Source organism: Dryas octopetala, chromosome 3 (genome assembly GCF_963921425.1).
Source record: "Dryas octopetala chromosome 3, drDryOcto1.1, whole genome shotgun sequence".
NCBI lineage: Eukaryota > Viridiplantae > Streptophyta > Magnoliopsida > Rosales > Rosaceae > Dryas > Dryas octopetala.
The window spans coordinates 20,764,395-20,791,056 of NC_141368.1; the positions used below are offsets into that span (position 1 = coordinate 20,764,395).

General features: G+C 34.5%; 1 long non-coding RNA gene and 2 pseudogenes across 13 annotated transcripts; all 3 read right to left on the reverse strand.

Moving 5' to 3' along the window:
• Positions 1–742: 742 nt before the first annotated feature.
• On the reverse strand, positions 743–8,487 carry LOC147291722 (putative disease resistance RPP13-like protein 1 pseudogene; annotated as a pseudogene). 12 transcript variants are annotated; one of them, XR_015121238.1, is made up of 8 exons: positions 4,384–8,487; positions 4,186–4,277; positions 3,746–3,827; positions 3,533–3,606; positions 2,765–3,411; positions 2,332–2,427; positions 2,153–2,217; positions 743–1,106 (listed from the first exon to the last, which is right to left on the reverse strand). The product of XR_015121238.1 is annotated as a putative disease resistance RPP13-like protein 1 pseudogene, transcript variant X6 (transcript). The 12 variants fall into 12 exon arrangements; XR_015121236.1 differs by lacking the exon at positions 2,153–2,217; XR_015121235.1 differs by having other exon boundaries at positions 743–2,217.
• Positions 8,488–15,842: 7,355 nt separating this feature from the next.
• LOC147291723 (uncharacterized) lies at positions 15,843–26,596 on the reverse strand. The gene is made up of 5 exons (XR_015121317.1): positions 26,468–26,596; positions 23,742–26,376; positions 23,177–23,222; positions 17,833–17,988; positions 15,843–16,009 (listed from the first exon to the last, which is right to left on the reverse strand). It is a non-coding gene; the product is annotated as an uncharacterized LOC147291723 (long non-coding RNA).
• On the reverse strand, positions 19,953–23,006 carry LOC147291724 (uncharacterized; annotated as a pseudogene).
• Positions 26,597–26,662: the final 66 nt, after the last annotated feature.

The following is a 26,662-nucleotide window of genomic DNA, read 5'->3' on the forward strand; positions in this document are numbered from 1 at the left end:
ATGGTTTTGACCCCGATTCTCATAATTTTTTGTAATTGTACATTCTCATCCTAAATTTATGTCATTTCCAGCCTGGACATCACCGTCTGTCTTCTTCCTAATTACATTTTGAACTTATTTTTCATATTCTGTACTTGAAGTTTTCAGAAGTAACAGAAAATAAAGACAGGGTGCTATTATTTAGCCCGAGAGCAAATTTGCCAATTTCTCAAAGACAAATGTCTAAACAAAAGTCATCTCATCTCATCAAATTTTGATATCTTGGCTGATTTCCTCGATTTGTACATCCATCCTCTGAACTTCTCTTTGAATAAATTAATTGTCTTGCCAATTTTTATAAGATGAATGTGTTATCTTGAACAATGAAGAAGAGCAAAGCAAGCAAAGAAAAAAATGAGAAATAATAATGATAAAGGAACATCTTAAGTCATATGAGTGAGCCACAATATGTGGATCAAATATATCTCATCCAATGGTCAAGACTGTGAAGGCATTGTATGCCTACAGTCATTATAGAATTTCATATGCCGGATCTTTAGTCAGGTGAGTGTCGAAATATTTATGTGTTTGTTGGTTATGCTTTTTTTTTTTTTCTCCCAATTGCACTTAGGGAGAGGACCAGAGGCACAATCAATCAGTGAGAGGAAATACAGAAGAGGAAGATCTAATTATAAGAAATTCAGTTGATCATATAAATTATAAGAAATACTGGTCAACACAAACTGTAAAGAGAAAGTAGACAAAAAAAAACTTTGTTCTTTGTAAATTGGAACGTTTCTTATAAATATTCTATACAAATGGCAGCCATATGTACTGTTTTACCATTCTTCATTCATTCTGGAGCTTTCCAAGCTGCACCAACAAGTTTCTTTCAGTCTTTGAAGATTCATGGAGTCTCTTGTTATCCAATGTTTTGAGAAATGATGGTAAGAGAGGTAGCCAATAGACCCTCCTCCTGAAAGTGTGGGAATGGGCAGTGTTTGCAAGTTGTAGTCCATCCAAGAGGCAATGAGTTCTTTGCGAGATGGGTACCACAGAGATGACAGCAACAAAAATCCACTAAATGCAGCCGAAACAACTATGTTGGAGCTTCCTTCACGTTAGACCTAATGCATGACATAAATTTCATTAAATTAGGGATCAAAATATTGCTGAAAGTCCATTCCGAGTTTCAGACCACTCAATATTCGTATTAGCTGACAAATAACATACCCTTCAAGCATCAAATGTAATATTAGCTGACAAAGTTAGCACTGTTTAGAGGTCTCCAACAGACCTCTGCTTATTAAGAAGAAAGAATTCAAATAATTGTACCGTACAATTCACTGTCGTTATGTAAGATTGTCGTCGTACAAGTTGTAGGACCACAATCTTACATAACAATATCCCAGATGTAAAGATGATGAAAGTTCTGATTGATCGAAGAAAACGTGCAAGCTGATTAACAGCTTTAACGAAACCTAGTTCTTGTAGCTAAAAATTAGTTCCCACTAACAAGTCTTACATTGTACAAGAAGACAGACATGGAACAATTAAACACAGACATAAACAAGATATAGAGAAGGGATGACACCAAATGATGTACATTCAATTATCAAGTGTGAAGACTTAAAATGAACTATCAGAACTTCTACATAGGTGTTTTTGTACGCATCTAGGTGCTTGAGTTTGGACTGAAATTGGAATCATCAAATACATGAGCTATTCACTTTATTATGCATGCCAGTTTGACAAGCTGGACCTTTTCTTTATATCATAAAATCAATGTTTGTCTCTCTTTGAAAAACATAAAAAAAAAATAAAAAAATAAAAAAACATAGATCCCATCTTCAGTTCTTTTAGGAATAATGCTGATGAGAAAGAACGAACAACTAAGGTAAAGCTCATCTGCCGCAGTGTTCAACTAAAGAGAAGTGCTACATACTTTTAAATTCTTGGAAAAGCAGCGAAATATATTTTGACAATATATTGGAAAAGTAGCTGGTAGCTCCACAAAACCTCATAAGGAAAATTGGCAAGAAAATTTGGAGCTTCCATCATGCATGACACAAAGTTCATTGAATAATGTACTGGAAAGAATTACCGAATGTCCATTCAGAGTTTAAGACCACTCTATATCATGATTTCAGAACTAGCACCTCAAATAACGTACCCTAAAGCCTTAAACTGAAATATTAGAAGACAGTAGCATGGTTTAGAGATCCCCAATATTGATATCTGCCCATAAAACAAAGGATTCAAAAAATTGCCAAAATCTTATAGAAAAATAGTAAATGGCAACTGTAATTTTTGCTAAAACCAAAATTTCAGAAATTATACATAGAGCTTTACCTTCATGTGTTTTCTTACACTTCTATTCCACATCAAATTGTGAAAAGCCTATTTCTTCTCAAAGCTATTTTATGTATCTCAGCTCAACCAAGTATCCTAAATGCAAAGAAGAAGAAATTAGAATTGATAGATTGATCTTAGAGAATAAAAATAAAAATAAAAAGATTTCAATAGCTTTAATGAAAAGAAATTGTTGTAGCATCTTAAACCTAATTCTCAGTATCAAGTCCAAGATTGTACAAGAACACACAAAATATACTTTGAAAGTAAATTCTTGGAAAAGCAGCGAAATATATTTTGAAAATATACAAGTATTTTGTCGGAAAAGTAGCTGCATTGAATCCACCATATTGGACTACACTACCTATTTCCCATATAGCTCTCATTTAACAGATAAAAAAAATAAAAATAAAAAACAAGCTCATATGGGTACCTGATCCTGATTAGGTAGTTGAGAGTGAAATAACAATTGGAACTTTTTGTGAGAGCTCATATAATCACTTCCTTATCTATCTTTATGCAAGGAATGCCAGCTATCTTGTTCCAATCTTCTGCCGTTTTATTTTCAAGGTATATTTACTTCAAGGAAGAACAGAAAGAGATGCTGGCAAACCCTCTCCTGGCAGGAATTCCAGAGTCGGGCACTCATCAATATCTAGCCTTTGAGATGTTGGAAAATCCACTCCTGGCAGGAAATCGTGACGGTCACACCTTCTAATATTTAGCTTTTGAACAGAAGTGAGATGTTGAAGTCCGTTTCCATTAAAGATTTCAGATTCAGTGTAGAGATTTCAAGAGAGTTGAGAGTGGTAGGAAGCAGCTGTTTCTGAGCAACGTTTCCATGCTGTACCAGCAAGTTTCTTTCAGCTCTTGTCCTCCATATTGGCTCTTGACCAGAGGGGGTTGTAACTGAACTTTATTATTTTGCTTAAAATCATTTGTTAAAAGAAATTCAAATCCTTCCATTATCTTCTTCCATAGAGATCACAGAGAAAACTGTCTTTTGCTTCAGCAAAATTCAAATTCGAATCATTCTGGGTTGCTTTCCATGCTCCCCATGGCCTTCAATCCTCCTGGTCTCTGCATCACTCAAAGGAAAAAGCTATTAACCAAACATTAAAATGTGAATGCTTATAGCCCAAAAAGATAAAAAATTAGAAGAAAAGGATGCTGCAAATCAGACAAAGTCTAATCCAAGTACCTTCTTAATTAGTACCTTTCTTCTTCCTAACTTCACATCTCTCTTAGCACATATCTGTAAGCCATCCACCAGGACTGATTAAAGAAGAGTAAAAGAAAATAATTAATATCAGTGAAGCTAAAATTAAACCCAAATGAGGAAAACAAACCCCAATTTCTTTCAAATATATTAGCCAATAACTTCAAATTATAATAAGACTGCAAAAGGACTTACAAGTAAGTTTCATTGGATGACTTTGGCCCTCTTCTTAAGCCTTAGGGTATGGTAACAACACTTCATGACCCCTTTTCTTAATCTGACAACAAATATTAGCAACAGAAAAGTTGAGAGATAAATTAGCAAACTGCTAAATGAACATGAAAGCAGCAACCACAAATAAAAAATTAACCTGTTATATACAGGTTAGGAAAAATTCAAAATACAGATTGCCAGCTTACATTAAGCACTTTGGTGATTTTGGGGGGCCAAGAAATGAAGAACACAAGCACGCAGTTCAATGTTTCAACTTTGTTTTGTTTAAGTTTTGTGATTATATTATTGAAAAAAATATTAAAATTAGATTAAGATTTCTTTTATCTAGCACTCATTTGGTTTCCATGGAAATTTATGCAGATGCATGTGACAGGTTTTACAAAAGACTCGGAAATAATTACCAGTGCAGGGGATGTGAGCAATCTTGGGTCAATCCTCTCCATTCAAAAACCAAAAATTATCTTTACAGTTCCACAGTTAGTTCTCTAGCTCTCTGCAGAAGAGAAGCCCAAAAGCTAAGAAAACAATATTAAAATATGAATAAGCATATGCTCTCATTTAACAGATATAAAACAAGCGTTGGGGTGGTAGGTACATACCTGACTCTGGTTTTAGAGTTGAGAGTGAAATGAAAACCAGAACTTTTTGTGAGAGCTCATATGATCACTTCCTCATCTATCTGTATGCAAGGAATGCGAGCTATCTTGCCCCAATCTTCTCCTGTCTTATTTTCACAGTATCTTTTTTTCAGAGTTGAAGAACATCTGGAGATTTCAAGAAAAGAAAGAGACGCTGGCAAACCCTCTCCTGGCAGGGATTCGAGACTCGGACAGCCACGAATTTGTAGGCTTTGAAGAGAAGTGAGGTGTTGAAGTGCTTCTCCTGGCAGGCGTTCGAGATTCGGACAGTCTTCAATTCGTAGGCTTTGAAGAGAAGTGAGGTGTTGAAGTCCCTTTCCGTTCAAAGATTTCAGACTCTGTTTAGAGATCAGAAGAGTGTTGAGAGTGGTAGGGAGCAGCTGTTCCTTGAGCAACGTCTCCAACAGATGCTCAGTTCCATGAATCTCGAGTCTTTGAAGGGCGACAAGTCCTTGCAAACCCCACTCCGCTGAAGGCCTCAGTCTATCACAATCTCTGACTTCCAATGAACGTAGGTTGGGAGGCAAACCCCCTTCTGCAATTGACACAACATTTGGAAGATTCCATATGGACAAATCTTGAAGGGCGGTGAGGGTGTGAATTCGTTCGGGCAATGACTTCAAATTCTGGCATCCACTGACTGAAAATGAGAACAGGTTGGGAGTGGGCAATCCTCCGTGGGGAAAAGAGACCAGATTTGGACACTCCCAGATACGCAGGGTGTTGAGATTTTCATGAACTCCTTCAATGGAAAGGGATTCCAGATTCACACAGCCAATTATATTAAGTTCGCTAAGTTTGGGAAAAATGCCCAACGGGAAGGACCTCAGTGAATCACAGCTATTGTATATACCCAAATACCAAAGCGATGTCAATTTGGCCATCATCTCATGAGGTAGGAATTCTAATCTCCTACAATTTCCTATTGTAAGATTTTCCAAGGTAGAAGGTAGACCATCTCTAGGGAACGACAACAAGGATGGACAATTATTGAGAGTCAAGCGTACAACACAATTGCTGCTATGCACCAGTTGCTTGGGCAAGCACTCTATATCAACAAAATTTCCAATCTCAAGGATCCCAAGAGATGACATGTACTCTGTTAATGATAACAGATGAAAAGAATATTGTTGAAAAGAACCAAACAACCTCAATTTTTGAAAAGAATATTGTTGTAAGTAGTCCATGTTAAGGGTTGTAGTGGCCCTTTCGTATAGAACCACACACTCCTCCACTGAAAGTTTTTTCAAGCAAGGAAGATGATTAGGCAAGTTTCCTCTCAGCTTCGGACACTTCTTTAAAATCAGCTCTTGCAGACGAGGAAAATCTGAGCATTGACCTCCACTTGGAAGCCATTCTTCCCACTCTGGCATCTCCTTAAACTCTAGCTTCTCCAGAGATTGAAATGAAGATCCATTGCCATAGAACTCAAGACCTATCTTCCTAACAAATTCCATTGCAGCGATTGTGAGCTCTTTGAGAGCAGGTAGCTGCCCAAGTGGTGGCAAGGAATAACAATAACTACATTCACTTAGACACATGAATTGTATTTGAGAAAATGAAGAGTCTCCCAACCAATTTGGGAAGCTGGTTCCACCATAAAAATTGATGGTCAGTTCCTCCAAATTTATGGGAGGATGGAGCTTTTCAAGTACTTCTCTCTCCTTTTCAGAATCATCAGTATCCTTACCCCATTCCAACACTATCTCCTTGAGATCTTTCTTTTCCTTCAAATTGGCCTGCAAGGCATCCGTAGCATCAACTACATTTTGCAGCTTTCGAATAGAAAGGCTTCCCCGAAGATACCGTAACTCCCTCAATTCTGTAAGGCTTGACCCACTTGACTTTCCAACAACAAATGCAGTCAATGTTCTCAAACTTTTTAGTCTACCCATTTGTAATGGCATCTCTTCTATGTTAGTTCCACGGATATCAAGATGATGCAAATTCAGCAATTTTCTCATATCTCTAGGCAATTCGATGAGAGAGAAACAATCTGACAATAACAATGTCTGTAAATTGCATAGAGAACACACTATATCAGGTAACCTTTTGATTGCAGTAAAGGAAAGATCCAAGTAGCGCAAGTGAATGAGATTACCAATAGAATTAGGTAACTCAGTGATATTGGTATATCCTGATAATGATAGCACTCGTAGATATCTTTGTGTTGGCAAGAAATCATGTGAAACTCTTTTGCTTACGAACTTTGGCCAATATAAATTCAAATCTAAGGGTAGGAAGGTTCGCAAACACTTAAGCCTAAATAATGGTTCAAATTTTGAAGCGGTATCAAATTCTTCTTGAACATATGATAAATGACGACTTGTTTTGGGAACTTCGTGAGATTCCCTCCCTTCTAACCTGTAACAAAATCCCTTAGCCATGAACACAGCCATGTCATTAATAAGATCATGCATTGTGAAACTTGATTTGCTGGAATTTTGAAATAGTGATCGTGATAGTAATTCATCAAAGTATCCCTTAGCCACCTCTTCCATCTTACTCCCATTCTCATCTTGTGGAACTAAACCTTCAGCCATCCAAAGTAAAACTACATCTTCCTTCTTGAATTCATAGTCCTTCGGAAAAATTGAACAATAAACAAAACATTGTTTTAAATGGGCCGGGAGATAATGGTAGCTCAATCCCAGAGCCGGCAGAATATTACTTTTATTGTACGGTAGCTCCCAAATATTGCTATTTAATATGCTATTCCATTCCTCTATATCTTTCTTCTTGGAACGTAGCAAACCTCCAAGTGTTTCTGCAGCTAAAGGCAAACCATTGCACTTACCTGCAATTTGCTTGCCAATTTCTTCCAAGTTTGGATGTGCACTAGGGGTTTCATCTCCAAATGCATGTTTTGCAAGTAATAACCAACAATCTGCATGCGACAACGGTTTCAAGTACTGAATAGGAACATTGTTGATAGTAGATGCAACATTTTCGTTCCGTGTTGTTACAAGGACCTTGCTTCCTCTAGCCCCAAAAGCAAAAGGAGCCTGGAGGCAATTCAAATCAATATAATTCTCATTCCAAAGGTCATCCAATACAAATAAAAATTTCTTTCCTCTTACTTGTTCCCTTAGTTCACCTTGAAGAAAATTCAAGTCCATAATATCATAAGACTTTGAAGTGACTGATTGAAGAAGGGTTTTAGTTACCCTAACCACATCAAAGTCTTCTGAAACACAAGCCCAAGATTTAAGAGTAAAATACTCTTTCACGTTGCCATCATTGTAAAGGGAGCGAGCAAGGGTTGTCTTACCAACCCCGCCCATTCCGACTATGGTGATGACAGATACATCATTGCTGCTTGCATCATCTGAAAACAACAGTTTTGCTAACTTTTCTTTATCTCCATCCCTACCATATACAAAAGGTTCATGAACCAAGGAACTTGTTGGAGTTCTCTGTGAAACCTTCCCCCCAACAACTTCTCTCAGACCAAGGACACCTTTCTGTTTTGCAAGGAGTTCTAATCTTTCAAACAACTCTCTTATCTTAACATTCATGCTTTGATAAACAGGATTAAGAGAAGTAGAGAGGAAGTTCAACACCTTGGTGAATTTGTGGGTCTGATCATATTCAGCTTCCACCTTGCATCTCAAAGCTTCAGTGTTGATCTCATCCAGTAAGTCATCTGCATCTAAGACAGCATGTTTGAGCTCATCAAGCCAGTCTCTCACAGCAGGTTTCACAATTTGCTTCTCCTCTGCATCATTGAGCACTGCAGAAAGGCCCAGCAGTGTGATCTCCAGTTTCTTCAGGAGTGAATCGTCAAGCTTCTTCCTCTGAAACAAGTCGATGAAGTCGCGTGAAGCAATCCTGTCACACAACACCTGGATGGAAGCAGTGAGCAGAGCCTCTCCAACCAAAGCTCCAGCCATTTTTCTCTTCTTTGCAAAGGATCGATAGGATTTCAATGAAGTAGTTTAAGATGTAAATAGCTCAAGTTGGAAAACCAGGTAAGGAAGTATGAAAGGCTTTTAGGATTATAAATTATAATTGAATGGCTCAATTTCGTTGACTGTAAGTCTTTGAGAAATGCAGTGGATCCCACACGGTTAATTATCTGCAGCTGGAAATGTGGTTTTTGAAGCCACCAAAGGCCAAACACCAAAATATCTTACCACATCTGAAAGAGGCTAGCCACAGCATTATCGCTCTCTCTCTCTCTCTCTTCTATTATGAAGGAATCCAACTCATGAAAAGAAGAATGGAGGTCCTTTTCAAATAAAGAAGAACAATGAAATCCACTAATGCATAAAAACTTCCAGTGTTATTGGATTTAATTAGTACATATATAGCCTTCAAGACTTGCCTTTTGTTTTTTTTTGGACAATATGCCTTTTCTTTTGTGACAAGGAGCTGAGAGTACGTCTTTAATGAGCAACGCAAGATACATCAGTCCTATTGGGTCCATCCTCCATCAGAGTCCAAACTTAAGTATTATGAATGCGCAAAATGGTTACAGCATGAAAACTAATAGCAGTGTGGGATTTTTACAGCATAAGCCTTGGGACTTCTAATAATTAACATTTCTTTTTATTGAAATTCTAATAACATTTCTGAACTTTACATTATGTATTATTGTATTATGTATTATTCTTGGCAAAAATATTTCACAAAAATTTAAACTAGGTTATTATTAACTTTTTTCCTTTTAATTAGCATTTTTTTATATGTGTGTATAGTAAACAGTTAATTTGATTGATATACCATGCAATAAGTTTAAAAGCACTTATTTGATTAGATCAAATAAGTGTACCACACAAATTACAATAACATAAGCAATTGTCGGTGGGCTAGCTATTGGAGGATAAAAGCAAAAAAGCAGTTGGTACTCCTTAAAAGCATGTGGGCCATGCTATGTTATGTAGCAGCCGACCTTTGTCGGGTTGGTAAAGGTTTTTACTTTTTGAGAAATGAAACTTTATTTTGAGTTAATGAGTTAATATGTGATCTGCTACTAAATCTCAAACGTATACAAACGAATTTCAATTTGTTAGCTGGTTTGGAGTTGCAGATTTTTTGAGTATGAAAGTATTGTGCTCTTCAATTAAAACTTCTATACTTTTTAGGTCATTTTTGTCATTATATATAACCACATCACTTCAATCTTAAAATTTAACACTCAAACACTACTTTTTATACCCACATCACTTTAAAAATACGACTTATCAAACGCTAATTAATGTATGCTAATGTTATTATGTGACAAATGATATTGTAATTTTTTATCACTCTGTATTAATGTTTAATACTAAAGACCAGTTTGGGGTTTAGGTGTGGTGGAAAAAAGCAACTTATTTCCACCACAATACAACTTGAGGTATTTGATAAAAAAACCAAAAGCAACTTTTTTAAAAAACAAGGGTTGGGGAAAGCAGTTTTGGGGGTTGGGAGGAAGCAGCTAGGGAGGTGCTTTCCAAAGCTGTTGTGTGGGAAAACACCCCTGACTTCCAAAATTGTCCTCACCCAATTTATGAAATGACAGCCCCTACCCCTCATTAATTTTCAATCCCTAATATTTAATATTCAAATAATGCTAGTTGTCCCACATTTTTTTTCCCACATTTGTATCCCACCTGATGTGTCATTATTTTACTGGATATGTATTTCTTTTTTCTTTTTTAGGTTTTATTTTTTAATTTGTAGTGTCCAATGTATGAATGCCATGTAAGATGGTATGAAATTGTGGTATAAAAATGTGGTAAGTGTAGCATTACTGTTTAATATTTTTAATGGGTAATATCTAATATCTAATATTCAATCCCTAATATCTAATATTTTTAATTATGTCTAATATTTTTATCAATGTTAGTTTTTTCCTCTTTCCCAACCAAAAAAAAATACCATTTCTAAATTCTAATATGTCATAAAATCATGTCTAATATTTATACTTATGAAACGATATAAAATCATGTCTATTTTGGTCATTATATATAGCCACAACACTTTTACATCAAAATTTACCAAACACTCTACTGTTGTTTTTACCACTCACAACACTTTTAAAAACACAGTTTACCAAACACTCATCCACTTTACCTCACAACAGTTTTTCCCACCACACAGTAGCTTTACCTCACAGCAGCTTTTTCCCACCACACCTTAACTCCAAACTGGCCCTAGGCAATCACAATCCTGACCTCAGCAAGGTTCGGAAGAATGCAGTCAGGAGGCCCAACAAACTCATGATAGGCCCACGCCCAAAAACTGACTCAAATGAGGAATATCATTTGCAGAACTGTGACAATTTATAATAGGGAAATTTCATTAAATAACCTTTTTTAAAACTCTATCTTTTTTAACCTTTCTCTCCTATCTTTATCTTTTATGGCTCTTTGGCCCATTTTCGGACAAAAATGCCCTTGATATACATGTCGACACTCTGTCAACCCCTAAGTCGCCACGTGGTCGACACTTTGTCAACCAAAAAATTGATTTTAACAAAAATATGAAAAAATGTAGAAAATGATGAATATGATGAACTAGCTACAGCATGATCTAAAGTGATTGTAGCAGTATGTGTCGACCATTTTTTGACCATGTGTTGACCATCAAATTTCAGATATAAAACAACAAACCAAGGTTGAAATTTCAAATCTAGAACATCAAACCCAAATCAAAATTTCATATTTGGAACAACATATCCAAATCGGAATTTGTTAAACTAAGATCTAAAAATGAAAATTTTGACAGAAAAATATGAATTTATTAAAGTTCCTAAGTCTCAATCCAAACTATTTTTTTCTTTTTATTGCTCAATAATGAATACAATGTTTTTGATAAAAATTTTCCCCAATTACATCCAAAACCCACAAAATTTCAAAGGAAAAAAAAAAAAAAGAGAACAAAGTAAAAAAAAAAAAAAAAAAGCCCAAAGATATCATGCATCACGCATCCCACAAAAACTGTTGCTAATTTCAACTCCATTGCTCTCAAACCACCCACCAACCCAATGTTGGATCTCAACCTCTCCGTTCATTCTTAAAATATATTAATAAATAAACAAAACCATACATTTTTTATTGAGAGCTGCTATTTGCACACCCCTAATCACTTAATTAGTGATTTTACACATTTGCACCATTGTAAAATACCCTAAAGCCCTCCCCCAATACACCTCATCTATCTCCTCCCTCCCCTCCCAACTGTGCCTTGTCGAGCTCCTATCTCTCCGGCTTCTCTTTCCCATCTCCGGCTCATCTCTTCTCCCAGCGCAGCACCACCTTCCCAGCTCGCCGACCTCCTCGCAGCACCACCCTCCCAGTGCAACACCACCTTCCCCGCAACACCAACCTCCCCTCAACACCACCCTCCTAGCTCGCCGAGCTCCTCGCAGCACCATCCTCCCTGCAACAACACCCTCCCAGCTCGCCAACCTCCTCGCAGGCCGCAACACCACCCTTCCAACGCAACACCAACCCTCCTCTCTCTCTCTCTGCAGCACCACCCTCTTATCTCTTTCTCTCTCTTCTCCATGCAGCACCAACGTTTTAGAAAAAAAAAAAGTTACAGGTTCGGCGGACCATTGCCGAACGTGGCTGTTTCGTTCGGCAGACATCCACCAAATAGAAGAGGATTTTTTAGCGGGTACCTATGAACGAAACAACTAGGTTCGGCACTGGTCCGCCGAACTTGCAATTTTTTTTTTTTTTAAGTCGGTGCTGCGGGGAGAAGAGAGAGAGAGGAGGTGGTGCTGCTAGGAGGAGAGAGAAAGAGGAGGGTCGGTGCTGCGAAGGAGAGAGAGAGAGAGAGATAGGTGGTCGGGTGAGGGAAGGAGAGTGGGAGAGTGGGAGAGAGGTGGTCGGGTGAGGGGGGAAGGGAGAGAGGTTGTCGGGTGAGGGAGGGGGAGGGGTTGGGATAGCAGAGGGTTGCGGGGTGGCTGGTTTCAACATTTTTTTTTTCTTTTGTTCTTTGTTTTTTTTTTTTAATTTAAAAATTCACATTTGGGGTGAGGTGTGTGTAGTTTGGATGTGTTGGTGGGGTGTGTAGTGTTTGTTGGGTGGGTGTGTAGTGAGAAATTTGGTGAGATTAATGAGGTTGGGGTATTTTGGTAATGGGAGGAGTATGTAAAAAAGAAATTTTAAATTTTAGAAGATGGTAGAAGATGTGTAGGAGAAAAAGGTGTACAAAAAGAAAAAAAAAAAAAAAAGGTGTGCAAATAGCAGTTCTTTTTTTATTAAGACAGGACTGGCTCACCAGTAGACTCAATCTCATACGCATGTCTAAGTTAATGAAACCAAAGAGACCATTCAAATCAAATTTGGTCTACAGGCATGATTTTGCAACCTTGTCATTTGTTGCTGAGATTTTTGTCTTCCTATATGTTGGTATGGATGCCTTGGACATCTCAACCTCTCCGTCCTCTGCTCCAATTCCACCAACATGGAAAGCTTTGGAAGCTTCAACTCCGCCATGAACAACGCCAATGACCCTGATCACTACGATGGCCGCCGGACTATCCAACTCTTCCCGCTCGCCAACCAATGCGTACGCTCTTCCTCTTCGCCTTCCACGAGGCAGTGGCTAGGGCTCTCCTCCAGTTACGGTGGTCTTCTTAGTTCACATTTATGGGTGGGTGGATTTAGATCTTAGATCTATGGAGAAGAATATCTGAAAGAAGAGGATGTGGGTGGGAGAGAGAATTCTAAAAATTTAGGGGGAGAGAAGAAACATGTATATCAGGGGCATTTTTGTCCGAAAATATTCCAAAGAGCCATAAAAGATAAAACTGGAAGGGAAAGGGTTAAAAAAGAGAGAGTTGTATTAAAAATAGTTATTTAGTGAAATTTCCCTAGAAGAAAGCCCAACAGAGTAGATAATTCAAAGACTGATAGCTTCTCCACATTTTCTCATTCTTCAACCAGATATATCCTCTATGGTAAAAAAATAAAAAAAAAACCCAGATATCCTCCAGATTTGTTTTTCTTTCTTTTTATTTTTAATAGAAGATTGATCTTTCAAAAAATTGAGAAGCCCAATGGAGAAGCATGAAGAAGAAAGAATGGGAAAGATGGGGGTTAATTAATCAAAGGAACCAGTTCCAGTTTGCAATGCTACTCCATTACCATTGATGTTTTTTTTTTTTTTGGGGGAGGGAGATCAAACTTGGATGTATTGTGGGTAATTCTACGGGCCTTCCAACTGGGCTACTCAATAATGGCAGTCATTAATGTTAATACGAGACAAATGCTCGTGTCTTTCCAATACCATCATGTTGAGACAAGACAAATACTGCAGTGCTATTTTTTGTTACTCTATTTATTTTTATTTTTATTTTTTGGTCAGGAGAGAAAAGTCTGTGGAAAGTTTTTTGGGATAAATGGTGAAGAAACAATAGAGATTTTTACTTCACACCCAAAAGTCTACAAAACTCCACAATTAATGAAATTCATAAAAGTCAATGACTTTTTTATACCACAAAACTTTTATAAACTTTCTATAAGACATGATTGAATACCACAAGACTTTTGTAGACTTTTAAGGTTAGTTTAGTTTAGCTGTGAATGATAATAATTAGTTGTGAATGAGAATATTATGGCCCATTTGGATTTCAAATTCATGTATTTCAAATCCTTAGATTTCAAATTCTATTGTTTGTATAACAAAAATGAAATATGAGGATTTCAATTTAAGAATTTTTAATTTATATATATTGCAATATATGATAAATATATATTGGCCGGAGGGGTCGTCTGAAAAGTTGGCAGGAGGGGTTGCCGGAAAATTTAGCCAGAGATCGTCGGAAAAGTTGGTTGGAGGGTCGCCAAAAAAGTTGGTCGGAGGGTCGCCGGAAAAATTTCGAAGGGTCGTAGGAAAGTTGGCCAGCGGTGGTTGCCGGAAAGTTTTTCACGGTGGTCGCTGGCAATGGTGGCCGGAGATGTTGAGAGAGAGAGAGAGAGAGGGGTGGTGGGATTTCAAATACCTAGTTTGAGAAGGTATTTGAAATCTATGGATTTGGGCTAAATCCAAATTCATTCCTTAAATTGAATCCAAACATGAGGATTTGAATTTGAGGATTCCAAATCTAAATCCACCCCATGAAATTCAGGTTTCCAAACAGGCCCTTAGTGTGAACCAAAGCAATTAGCGTTTGGTAAACCGTATTTTTAAAATTGTTGTGGATATAAAAAGTAATGTATGACTGTTTGGTAAATTTTAAGATTGAAGTGCTGTGGTTATGAATAATGATAAAAATGACATAAAAAGTCTATAGAAGTTGTAATTGAAGAGCACAATACTTTCATAGTTTCATACTTAAGAAATCTCCAACTCCAAACTGACCAAACCAGCTGACAAATTGAATTTCGTTTGTATACGTTTAGGTTTTAGTAGCAGATCACATATTATTATTAACTCATCAACTCAAAATAAAGTTCCATTTCTCAAACAGTAAAAACCTCCCCGACAACGGTAGCTAGGCTGCTACATAACATAGCATGGGCCACAAGTTTTTAAGTTGTACACTTTATCTTTGCTTTCATCCTCCAACAACTTAGCCCACCGACAATTGCTTCTATTATTGTGTAATGTGTGGTACACATAATTGAACTAATCAAATAATTGCTTTGAAACTTATTGCATGGTATCAATCAAATTAACTGTTTACTACTATACACACAAATAAAGAATGGTAATTAATTAAAAGAAAAATAAAATGAAAATATGGATAATAACCTAGTTTAATTTTTTGTGAAATATTTTTGCCAAGAATAATACATAATGTAAAGTTCAGAAATGTTATTAGAATTTCAATAAAAAAAAAAGTCTTTTAATTATAAGGTACTAACAAACTTTTAATTTAACTAAAACCACTCAAACCCAATAACTTACTTACAACTCAACACTAATTAATTACAAGGTACTGACATAACTTATTTACACACCACCTTCCAGAAGGCCTAAGACAAGATGTGCAACCTATGTCCCTGCGCCACCTTCCATAAAGGCAAAAAATAACTCCAAATGCGGAAAATACCACTTATGTCCCTGCGCATCTTAAAGAAATCACCTCTACAAAGAATGTCAGTTTACTAAAATCAACAAAAATTTGAAATTAATTTTCAAAAAATTTAAACAAACTTATCTTTAGCATGAACAAAAACAATAACTCTTAAATTAAGACTATTTATATTTTTTATACAACAAAAAACAAGGGTAAACTTGAAAAAATTGAAACTAAACTTACTAGAAAATTGAAATTGCGAACTGAAAATGCATCGGAAAATTGAAATTGTGAAATGAAACTGTATCAGAAAACTAAAACTGCGAACTAAAATTGCATCATAAAACTGAAACTGCATCAAAATAATAGATCAAATCTTAATCAATTTAAAATCAAAACAAGCACAATCAAAACAAGAAAATGGCCGGAGGAGCAGCAGCCTGTTCAGTGGTGGCTCGCACCTATTGCATGACCAAAATTCAATTTTCCAAGGGTTTTGAGCTAGCATTCGCTTCACATGTCCAACAGGCTAAGAATGAACCAAAATGGGGGAAAACCAATCACTAGCGTCGCCACCCGCAGCAAAGCCCGCGGTGGCCGAGAACTTCGAATTGGGGTTTTTCAATCCTGCAACAATTGAAAACTCACACGATTTATGGAGAGCGAAGAGATAAAGAGAGGAGATAGAGAGAGATATGAAGGTCGTCTTTCATGAACTCACACGATTTAGAGAGAGAGAGAGAGAGAGAGAGGGGGAGAGAAAGATCTGGAGCTTGTGAGATTTGGAAATGACAGAGACTCTAAAAACAGAGCCAAACAACAAACTAAACTAGAAAAGAAAAGACAAATATTAAAACTTTATAAAAGAATAAAAGAAGGGCAAAATGGTTATTTGACATGGGTTAGTAAAGGACAGCTGGCCCCCAAAACACGGAAAGTACCTTACTGTTAAGTTTAAACAATATGTATAGTTGAGGGTAAATGTAAAAGTTGTCAGGTAGTAGGAGATAATTAATTCCAAAAAATAGAAATGTTATTAAAAGTCCCAAAGGCTTATCTATAAAAGAAGAAAAAAGAAAAGGCATGTCTTGAAGGCTGAAGTCTATATATGTACTAAAAGTTGTAAAGCGTTTATTATCTATAAATACACAATATAAATTAATTTGTAAATTGCATATTTGATGCTGCCAACCAGGGTGTTGTATGCTAATCAAGCTAGAAAATTGCTCCGTCATTAATTTATAAATTGTACATATATGGTGAGTGAAGTATCCATCATTGATCAAATTTTTGAGTTAATTTGTATATATATATATATAGAGAGAGAGAGAGGGCCCTTCCAATAAGGGATCCCTCATTTAGTGTTAAATGAGGGATCACCTTGTGGGGCCCACACGGGTCGTTTTGTGTTAATCCGAACGTCCATTTTTTACATCTCCATTGATAGATCATCCCTGCAAAAAATCAGCCAAATCGGAAATCGTTTACCCGTTCGATTAAGCGGTCAAAGTTTAGGTGTTTATAGAGGAATTTGTTGTTCGTCCATTTGTTTTAAACTTTGACCGCTTAAACGAACGGGTAAACGATTTCCGATTTGGCTGATTTTTTGCATGGATGATCTATCAATGGAGATGTAAAAATGGATGGTTCTGATTAACACAAAACGACCCGTATGGGCCACACAGGGTGATCCCTCATTTAACACTAAATGAGGGATCCCTTATTGGAAGGGCCCTGTATATATATATTATATATATATATGAGCCAAATTAAAACCAAGGATATGATTAATAAGTAATACAACTTGTTAGATTAATATATGTCATGGGTCAGCCTATATGAACTGTAGTTATCTGATTGGATTAATGATACTCATTAACAATTTAAATTTTGTATTCATTGACCACTGTGAGGAATATTTGTTTGCTTCATTTTACGGAGAAATTGAACTATATTGTCAATTATTGTTTGATGGATAGACTGTAAATAGTATTTTTGGTACGTTGGTTAAATTTTTGCGAGGCCATTTTACTATAGTTGGTGTATTTGAATTATATATTATTACAGCTAGATAGATCATTTATCTATGTTTTGTAAAGTTAGCTGAATTGATAAATAAAGATGAATTTAACAAAACACCATTCTAAGTGAAATGCTAACCTAGGTTTAGTATGGTAATTTAGAGAAAGAAAAATTCAGTTGAATGTCATTAATGAAAATGAAATAGAAAGAAATGAATAGCATAGTTTTACAGAGTTGCAGAGAAAAAGACAATTGATACTATGCATGCAAAACAAACAGTTATAATTTACAGGAATTAAAAATAAGTATTGATGAAAGGATAGTCAATGCAACATATATATTAGACATTAAGTATTGTAAATTGGTGCATGCGAAAGTTAAGAATAATATGAGTAAATTAGTGTAAAAAAAAAAAATGGTTTTCTTACAATTGAATCTACTAAGACACAGTGCAAGCCAACAAATTGGTCATTAGATCCATATGCTTTTGACCTCCAAAGTCTGCAAATGCAGACTCTAATTTTTCTATTGTCTTGAAATGGTGTTAGACTGCGGATTGGAACCAGGCTCATTGTGCTGTGGATCTGCAAACATAAGATAATTGTCATTAAAAAACAGAATGAAATGTTTGTAAGTGCATATATGCATCAATAAAATGACATTATTTTATAATATACGTATAGTATTTTTAACCTGTTAAGAAATGCCGAAGAACATCTTTTTACACTATGTTTTTAGCAAATTTATTTGGTGCTTCTCCATTATTTTCTATCATGATTTTCAGCCCCTGCCTAGATGTAACTCTAGACAATGCAACATATTGTCCATGAGTGAACACATATTGTGGAAGATAAAAACCAACTGTTTTCAGAGATTGTGCTTGACTTTTATTTATTGTCATTGCATAACATGACCTAATTGGAAACTGACTTCTTTTAAAAATGAAAGGCCATATATTTTTTTTCAATGGCAGAAAGAATAATTCTAGGTATGAATACCTTGTGGCCAATGTTATTACCAGTGACAATTTTTGCTTCAATGGTTTTGTCAAGCATTTGAGTAATGACTAATCTTGTTCCATTACAAAGCCCTGAGGATTGATTTAAATTTCTTAGTAACATGATAGACATGCCTATTTTTAAAGTCAAAATGTGTGCAAGCAGACCACTAAATTCAAGTTGGTTAAGAAATTCTACAGGATACATTAGACTAAGATTTTCAAAATTGCTAGATGATGAGCACAAAGAATCTGAACTCATATAAGTCCGATGAATTCCAGGTACTAAATTTATGACAAAATTATTTATCTCTGTAACTGTTGAATTTCTAGGTGTGATGATGGCTCGCTCTCTTAGATAAGCAATGTTCTCAAAATTGTTGTCAAAATTTGGGTAAGCAGCTAAGAAAATTGAATGAATGAGATTTTTGGATGGTTGAATGAGCAAATCTTCAGGAATTTCTATCCAAGATGCTTCTTGATCATTTAAATCATCTATATCATTGATTTGACCATCTCCAATTTTAATAATCCAGTTGGCAAAATCTGCTATTCTTTGCTTTTCATTAATGTCCAAACCTTTTTTTGACAATCTCATATTTTGCTTCAAAAAAAATATTTTAAAGTAAGGCCATAAATAACAGTTATTAAATGAGGCATCTACTATTTTCTCTCTTGTTTCCCTTGGAATTACTGGCAAGATTTGTCTAAAATCACCTCCTAGCAAAACAGGTTTTCCACCAAATGGGTTGGCATCAGATGAATCATCTATCTCTGATAACATATCACACAATGATTGTCCGATGCCTCAAAACAATATTTATGATTCATAGGTGCTTCATCCCAAATAATTAAATTAGCTTTTTGAATGAATTTGGCAAGATGGCTTCCCTTTTTTATCTGGCATATAGAAGAATCTGTAACATTTAATGGAATCTTAAATCTAGAATAGGTTGTTTTACCTTCAGGTAGTAACAAAGATGCTATTCCTGATGATGCAACAGCCAAAACAATTTTGCCCTTAGATCTAATTTTGCTTAATTATGATTGTGTGTCACAAAAAAGTTTTGCCAGTTCCTCCTTGTCCATAAACAAAAAATAGGCCTTCTTTTTTTTCATTGACAGCAACTATGACATAATCATAGATATTTCTTTGCTCTGTGTTTAGCTGTGAGATTAAGCTCAGACATTCATTTTGTAATTCATGTATATTGTAATTTAGCTCTTCTCTCAAAAGTTTATTTTTTATTTATAACATTTTATTTTCATCAGGTAGTGGAAGATTAAGATTTTTTAAAGAGCTAAATGATGCATTAAAAAGCTGTTCTAATTCATACAAAAGAGAATTTCTGAGTTCACACTCTGGCACAATTAGATTTGGCATGTCAAAACTTTTTATAAGTTTGTACAGAATATCTTCAGACATATTTTGCCAATGAGCATCCAAAAGCAGTTCAGGATTGGCCGCATCACAAAACAAAATAATTGTAACAAATAACTGTCTTAATTCAGAGCATGTTGTTGTACTAATAACACTCCTAAGGCTTCAACTCATTCTTTGTCATCACCTAATAAACCTAGAGATTGGCATGCAGATTGATATGACAAATGTTCAGTGCCATTAACAGTTTTGATATCATTGAAGTTTAAGGCACCTTTCTGCAAATTTAAAAGCATCTTTAGATAATACAATTCACCAGATGCAGGATGAACATAAGTAATTCTACCTAAAGATGTTCCTCTTTGTCTAGGTTTCCAAATTTTATTGCGACAATCCCACACAAATTTTGAAGGGAATTCTGCATAAGATACATCTCTTGCCTGAGGATAATTTTTATTCGCTTCAAACCAACTTATAAGCATTGTAGTTTGAACACCTTCTCGATTAACTACTGACTCAAGCGATTGATCAGCGCTAAAAACAACATTTTGCTCTAAAGGCAAATGTATTGGCAATCACTCTACAGCAAGTTCCCTAAGATTAATAGGGTATTGAAACAACCTCCAAACAGCTTCATATGAAGATATGTATCTACAATTTAGATTTTAGGATTTTATCTTCTGGTTTCTTTTCAAGAACAACTCTAGCTTTATCTGAACCCTTGCTTATATACTTAAGATACTTTATGAGCATTGATTGACAACATGATTCAACATTGATATGAGCATTATACCTTAATAATAACTCTGAGTTATAAGGTACTACAAATCTATTGTCAATTTTAATTCCATTTTTTAACACAAATTTGTCTGGATTTTTACGACGTCTATACACAAGAAGCCATATGTCTCTAAAACTGTTTCACTTTTGTACTGTTTTGGGAAAAACTTGGAACATTTGCCTCCTCGCATGCAAGGAGATTGAAAATTCAATTCTCCACAGGGACCATGAATCATAAATTGATTCACAATATTGTAAAGAGTTGGATGCACAGTCCTATCTGGTATTCAGCAGAAATTATGTTATCTAAATCTACTGGCGAAGTGCACTTGTATTGTTGTTCCAACCAGACTAACAAATGACAGTGAGGCAATCCTCTTTTTTGAAACTCAATTGCACAGATTTCTGTTTGCAATAAGTTAAAAAAATATAAATGTAATTAGTTTGATTATCATCAAAAAAGAAATAAAGTAATTAAAAGAAGCTTATTAGGTTTGTAAAATGTACCTGCTACAGTTTCTCCAAAAGGTTTATCTGATTTGATATAATTAATCATATCACTTAACTTCATTTTGAACACTCTTGAAATAATATCAGGTCTATCTTCTAGTTTGTATCCAGGTTTTCTATCCAACTCTTTGAGAATTTTAGGCCATTGTACATTGCAAGTGAATGTAATGAATAGGTCAGGATTTCCATATTTTCTACAAATTGTCATAGCATCCTGGTAGTTATTTATCATGTTTTTAGCACTTCCAATATATGAGCTTGGCAATATTACTTTTTGACCTATATCATTTGCATTTTTATCACCTTTTGAAACAGCATCATAAATGCCTTTAAATATCTCATTTCTCAAAACTTTTTGGTTTTTTCGAATATAATATAATCTGTCTTCCTCAAGTGTTGCATAAGCATCTACTAAAAATTGTTGAAAGAATCTTCCATCCTTTAACAATGTACTAAACTCAAGCTCTCTTTCTTGAATTTTATAAGCGATAAAAGCTCTCATAGGCACACTGCCTCTTTTCATTTGATGATTTTTAAAAGTATTATTCCACTTGATATCAGACCTATAACCATCCTCTTTGAGAATAGGATACTGCAAAGACATGAATTTTGGCTGTAATTTTGTTATCCTTTTCAATTCCCCATCTTGCAATTCTATTACAATATCTCTATTTGAATAAAAAATACCTATATCTCCCACAATCAGACCACCAATTTCATCATATGTTGGCTGTTCATATTGTTTGGTGTCATTTGGATGCCTAGCTAACAATCTGATTATAACATTAGAAAGAGAATTTTCTTCAAATTTGTCTCCAATCGTGCGGAAAAATTTAACCAATTCATTTGATTCATCAAACATGCTTATGAGACCTTTAACAATATTTTCATCCAACTTTTGATTAGTTTGAAGACGGTTAACTGCACTAAGGCGATTAATGACTTCATTATTTGTATCATAAACATAAAGTTGGGCAAATTTTGGACATTCTCCTTCATGTGGTACTAATGAACCCATTAAATGATGAACTTGACCACTAATTTTAAAGATGTAAGGGCCTGGTCTATTGTTAACGGAAGTATCAACGTTGGCTTTCATTGAAGTGAATGCAAACATAGAGTTATATGCTCTAATGTTCTCCCTAAATGCCAAACTTGATTGACCTTTAGCAGGATTAAGTAAAATGTCTAAAAACGGAGGTGTTGGCTTGACAATTGGAAGTTTGATCTTTCCTTCTTGACAACAAAGAGTGAATAAAGGCTCATTTTTTTCAGATTTTCTTAGAATAGATTCTTTTAACCAAAACAGTGCATTACAGTAAATACACTTGTAATTCTTATCTCCAAAATCAACATATTAGTGAACACTTCTTATAAAAAAAAAAATACACACAGAAAACAGGGAAAAATCATAAATATAAAGTATGACTAATACAGCAAGAATGTTGAAATTGGAAAGAAAGTTAGAACAAAAAAGAAGACATATTTTGTCTCTTCTTATGATAATGTGCTTGACCCCTATTCATCTGATTTGAAGTATCTTCAATAAGTGAAGAAGTCGAAGGTGCAATAGCCAAATCAAAATGACTTTGATCAGAGGCCAAAGCGTGAGAATGAGAAATGATTGAGGAACTGAAAACTCCAGTTACAAAATCAAAATGACTTTCATCATAGACGAAAGCATCACAATCAGACTTCACTTGATCTAAAAGGATTTGATCTGTGCTTGTTTCAAGTGCATTTACATAGCTAAACAATCCACTATCAGCAGTTTTTTGTCTTTTATTCTGAGTTATTGGGTTTTTTTTATAGGCACTGCTAGAAATAGTATCACATACTTGTTTGCTAGCTATTTCAATGCTACTTGACATATTTGAAGTATGGCTTTGTTCAATTATTAAAGTTCTATCATAGAGCCTACGCTTTTTAGGCATTGCATTCAAAGCAAAATATTGGAAGTAGTAGATTGATGGCTGGGAAAAAAAATTATGTATAAATAAATAACAGTATCTTTAAATTATAGATTACTTGCAAAAATAACACATGCACATTGTAATGATACTGCAAATAAAATGTTTTCAAAACAGATTAAACAGATACTTACCTCTTGCCTAATGTGCACAATCGTCAGAAAAGCAGGAAACGAACTCCTACAAAGCACAAATTTGACAACTTTAAGAGTGAATTTTTTTTTAAAAAATGACGATTTCTAATTTTAAAATTATTTGATATTGAGTTTCATTATTCATATTATTTTTTATGCCATAAATTAAATTGGCATTTGCAAAGAACATGTTGTATAAATGTTTACATCAGCAAGTAAAAAAACTTTTTACTGCAGTGGACAGAGACAATGAAGAGTTTGGACTCTGGAAACACTGGATCAGATAAAGCTTTGGGATGAAGCAAACGTCTCACGGTGACATTGAAATTAATGAAACGGAAGACTTTCACATGCATATATGGTAAAAGTGCAATGGAGTGCTGAAACTTGATGCAAGACATTTGCCTATTGAGTTTTAAATTTTAGTAAGTGAGACGATGCTAATTTCTGTTTCTTCATATCAGCAATGATGATGGAAATCAGCGAGTTCATTTTTTTTTTTTTTAAGCTCACTAAATACTGGAAATGAAAAAGAAGAATTGAAAGATATTTAATAAAAACTCACCTATTGCTTGATAGAATTAGAAACATTGAGAAAACAATCTCAGCACAGCCTTTGCAACGCGAAGATAACAACACCTACACAACAAATTTTCCTTTTTAGTAAAAGTTGTAAAATTCATATTTTAAAAACAGTTTTATAGTATTAGTACACAAAATTAAGAAGCATCACACTGATCTTTTACATTTTGATCGAATTAAAAATTCACTAAACAATTAAAAGATATTTGACAGAAATTGACCTCTTGCCTAACAAAATTAAATAGATGGATAAAACAATTTGAAGATAGGAGCACTTACAAAGTAAGTTTTTTTTTTTTAGTAAAAGTCTTAATATTGATATCTTACAAAGAGTTTTACAATAATCACAGGATTATTTATAGCTACACAAAATAAAGGAGCATCACATAAATGTTTTACACATTGATAAAATATCAAATTTATTTATAGAGTGTGATGAATTCTGGAATTAAATAAAAGCTAACAAACATGAAAGGAAACAATAAATTGATAATTTTTAAAAAGTTAACAACGTGTTTATAAAATTAAGAAGTAGCACAATCAAATTATAACAGATCATTTTGTGGTCCATGATACTGTAAAATCAGGAATAAATTATTGCATCATGCACCAGAAAATATGAAGTATGAAATTGATTATGAAAGAAACAAATGATCTGGGTTTTGTGTTATATGCAATTCATTTCACCTTCTCTTTTATTTTTCTCCATAAATAAAGCCATTTAATTTTCTATGCATAAGAAGGTCTGACCTGTCGAGTATGATGCACAATTTGGTATGCATAGACCTTAATTAGATACAATGAGATGTATGAAGCTAAAAAAATTATTCAACCCAAATTGCAATCATCACCAGACTTTTTCCTTGTGGCATAATGTATGGCATTGACTTTTTTTCTTTAGAAATGTAATATATATTATAAAAGAAGAAACCAACTTGTGTAGATTACAATATTTATGAGTTCAACTTCTTTTATTGAAAGCATGTTTGTTGTATGTTGTTTGAAGTAATGCCATAAAGTTTCTGTTATCACTGCATCTTTTAACTACTAAAACTCAATGATTTTAATGACAGTCTCATCTATAAGAAAATCTTCTATGTCAATTCCTATCTCAACAATATATATATAAATTGGACAAATGATATCTGAAACATGTTTAAATCCAGAGTATTTTTCACCTTTTTCAAGTAATGTCATAAAGTTTTTGTTATGACTACATCTTTTGATTCCTAAAAATCAATCATTTTAATGACAGCCTCATGTATAAGAACATGTTCCATCTTTGTGTATATATATATATATATAAATTGGAGAAATAATATCTGAAAGATCTTTAAATCTACAGTATTTTTCACCAGTGTGAAGATTTGAACTTAGGACGACTGAGTTTACAGTTTGGCATCCAATCATTATTTTACTATTAGGAAGAAGTCACAATGAAATTATAATTTGCATTTTGATAGTTGATAAAAAAACAGCAAAGCAAATAATTAACTGATAATTTTTAAAAAGTTAACAACATCTTCATAAAACAGGCAGCACAATCAAATTATAGCACATAATTTTGTGCTCCATGCCACTGCAAAGTGGGGAAAGCTGAATAATTTATTGCATAATGGAGTAGATAATACAACTAACAATCAGAAAATTCAACTTAAGTAAATTTCTAACCAAAACTATCACATTTAGAGATAGCAAATGAAAAGAAAATAAAAAGAGATAGTAAATGAAAAGAACATGAAAATAGCTTGACAGAGTTCAGTTTTCAAAAGAACAGCAGAAGAAAATCATGAACAATGAAGAATCAGATTTTATAAAAACCTTTCCAATTATTAAAGGATATGTCTCCAAAAAGACAACAAGAAGAATCACAAATTAATGATAAACAATGAACATGAAAGAAAACAAATAATTGATAAAGGATAATCAAAGAAATCAGATGGACTAAATGCATATATGAAGAGAACCCTCTATGTTCTGGATGAAATTAACTATATGCATTTAGTTTAGTCCATCTCTTCAACCCTTTAGCCTATATGCATTTAGTGTATATTCATATACATAAATAAGATGATGGCCTATTATATGGGCTATTAAATGTACATATGAACAAAAACTATCTATTTCCAGGTTTAGATAAAAATAAAGTGACAGAAGAACAAAAGCAAAATAAATCACACAATGGGCTATAGCACTCAACTCGATTCATATAACTGCATAGCGATGAGGAAATTTATTGTTAAAAGAGAAAGTTTAAAATAAAAAAATTGATCTAAACCCAGAAGTCTATAAAAATAGATAACATCAGTTTGCAAAATAAATAAAAACTGATAACAAACAATCATCCAAGAGAAACAAAGTAGGTTAAAAAGACAGTTACCCAAGAGAATCGAAAACTCACAAAGCTTTGAGATGATCACATTAACCCAAAACAAATACAGAAAGCAAGGAAATAAAATGATGTAAATAAAACAAAGCCAGTTTAATGAAAAATTAGACTTATCTCCTGAAGAACCAGCGAACGGACAAATTCGCTCATCGCAATCGCAAACACAAATCAACTATGATCAGAACGCCAGATCACGATCAAACAGTGATTATCTCCTCGGATCCAGAGCCTACAATAGCTTTTATCAATCACTGATAAAAAATAAAAAATAAAAAAAATAAAAAAAGCTGGAAAATTTGTTAAAAAAACTTGTGGCAGACTTTTCCTCCAACGTCAATCAACGACACGATGGCCTGCCCTCTTCACCAACTCCATTCTCGCGACGACGAAATGGAAATCTGGTTAGCAAACCCCTCTCTCAAATGCAATCGTTCATCCACTTACAAAAGAATTCCATAGTTCGAAACCGATCAGACCCAAAAACCAAAAAGCAAATGGAGTACACTTACGAAAAG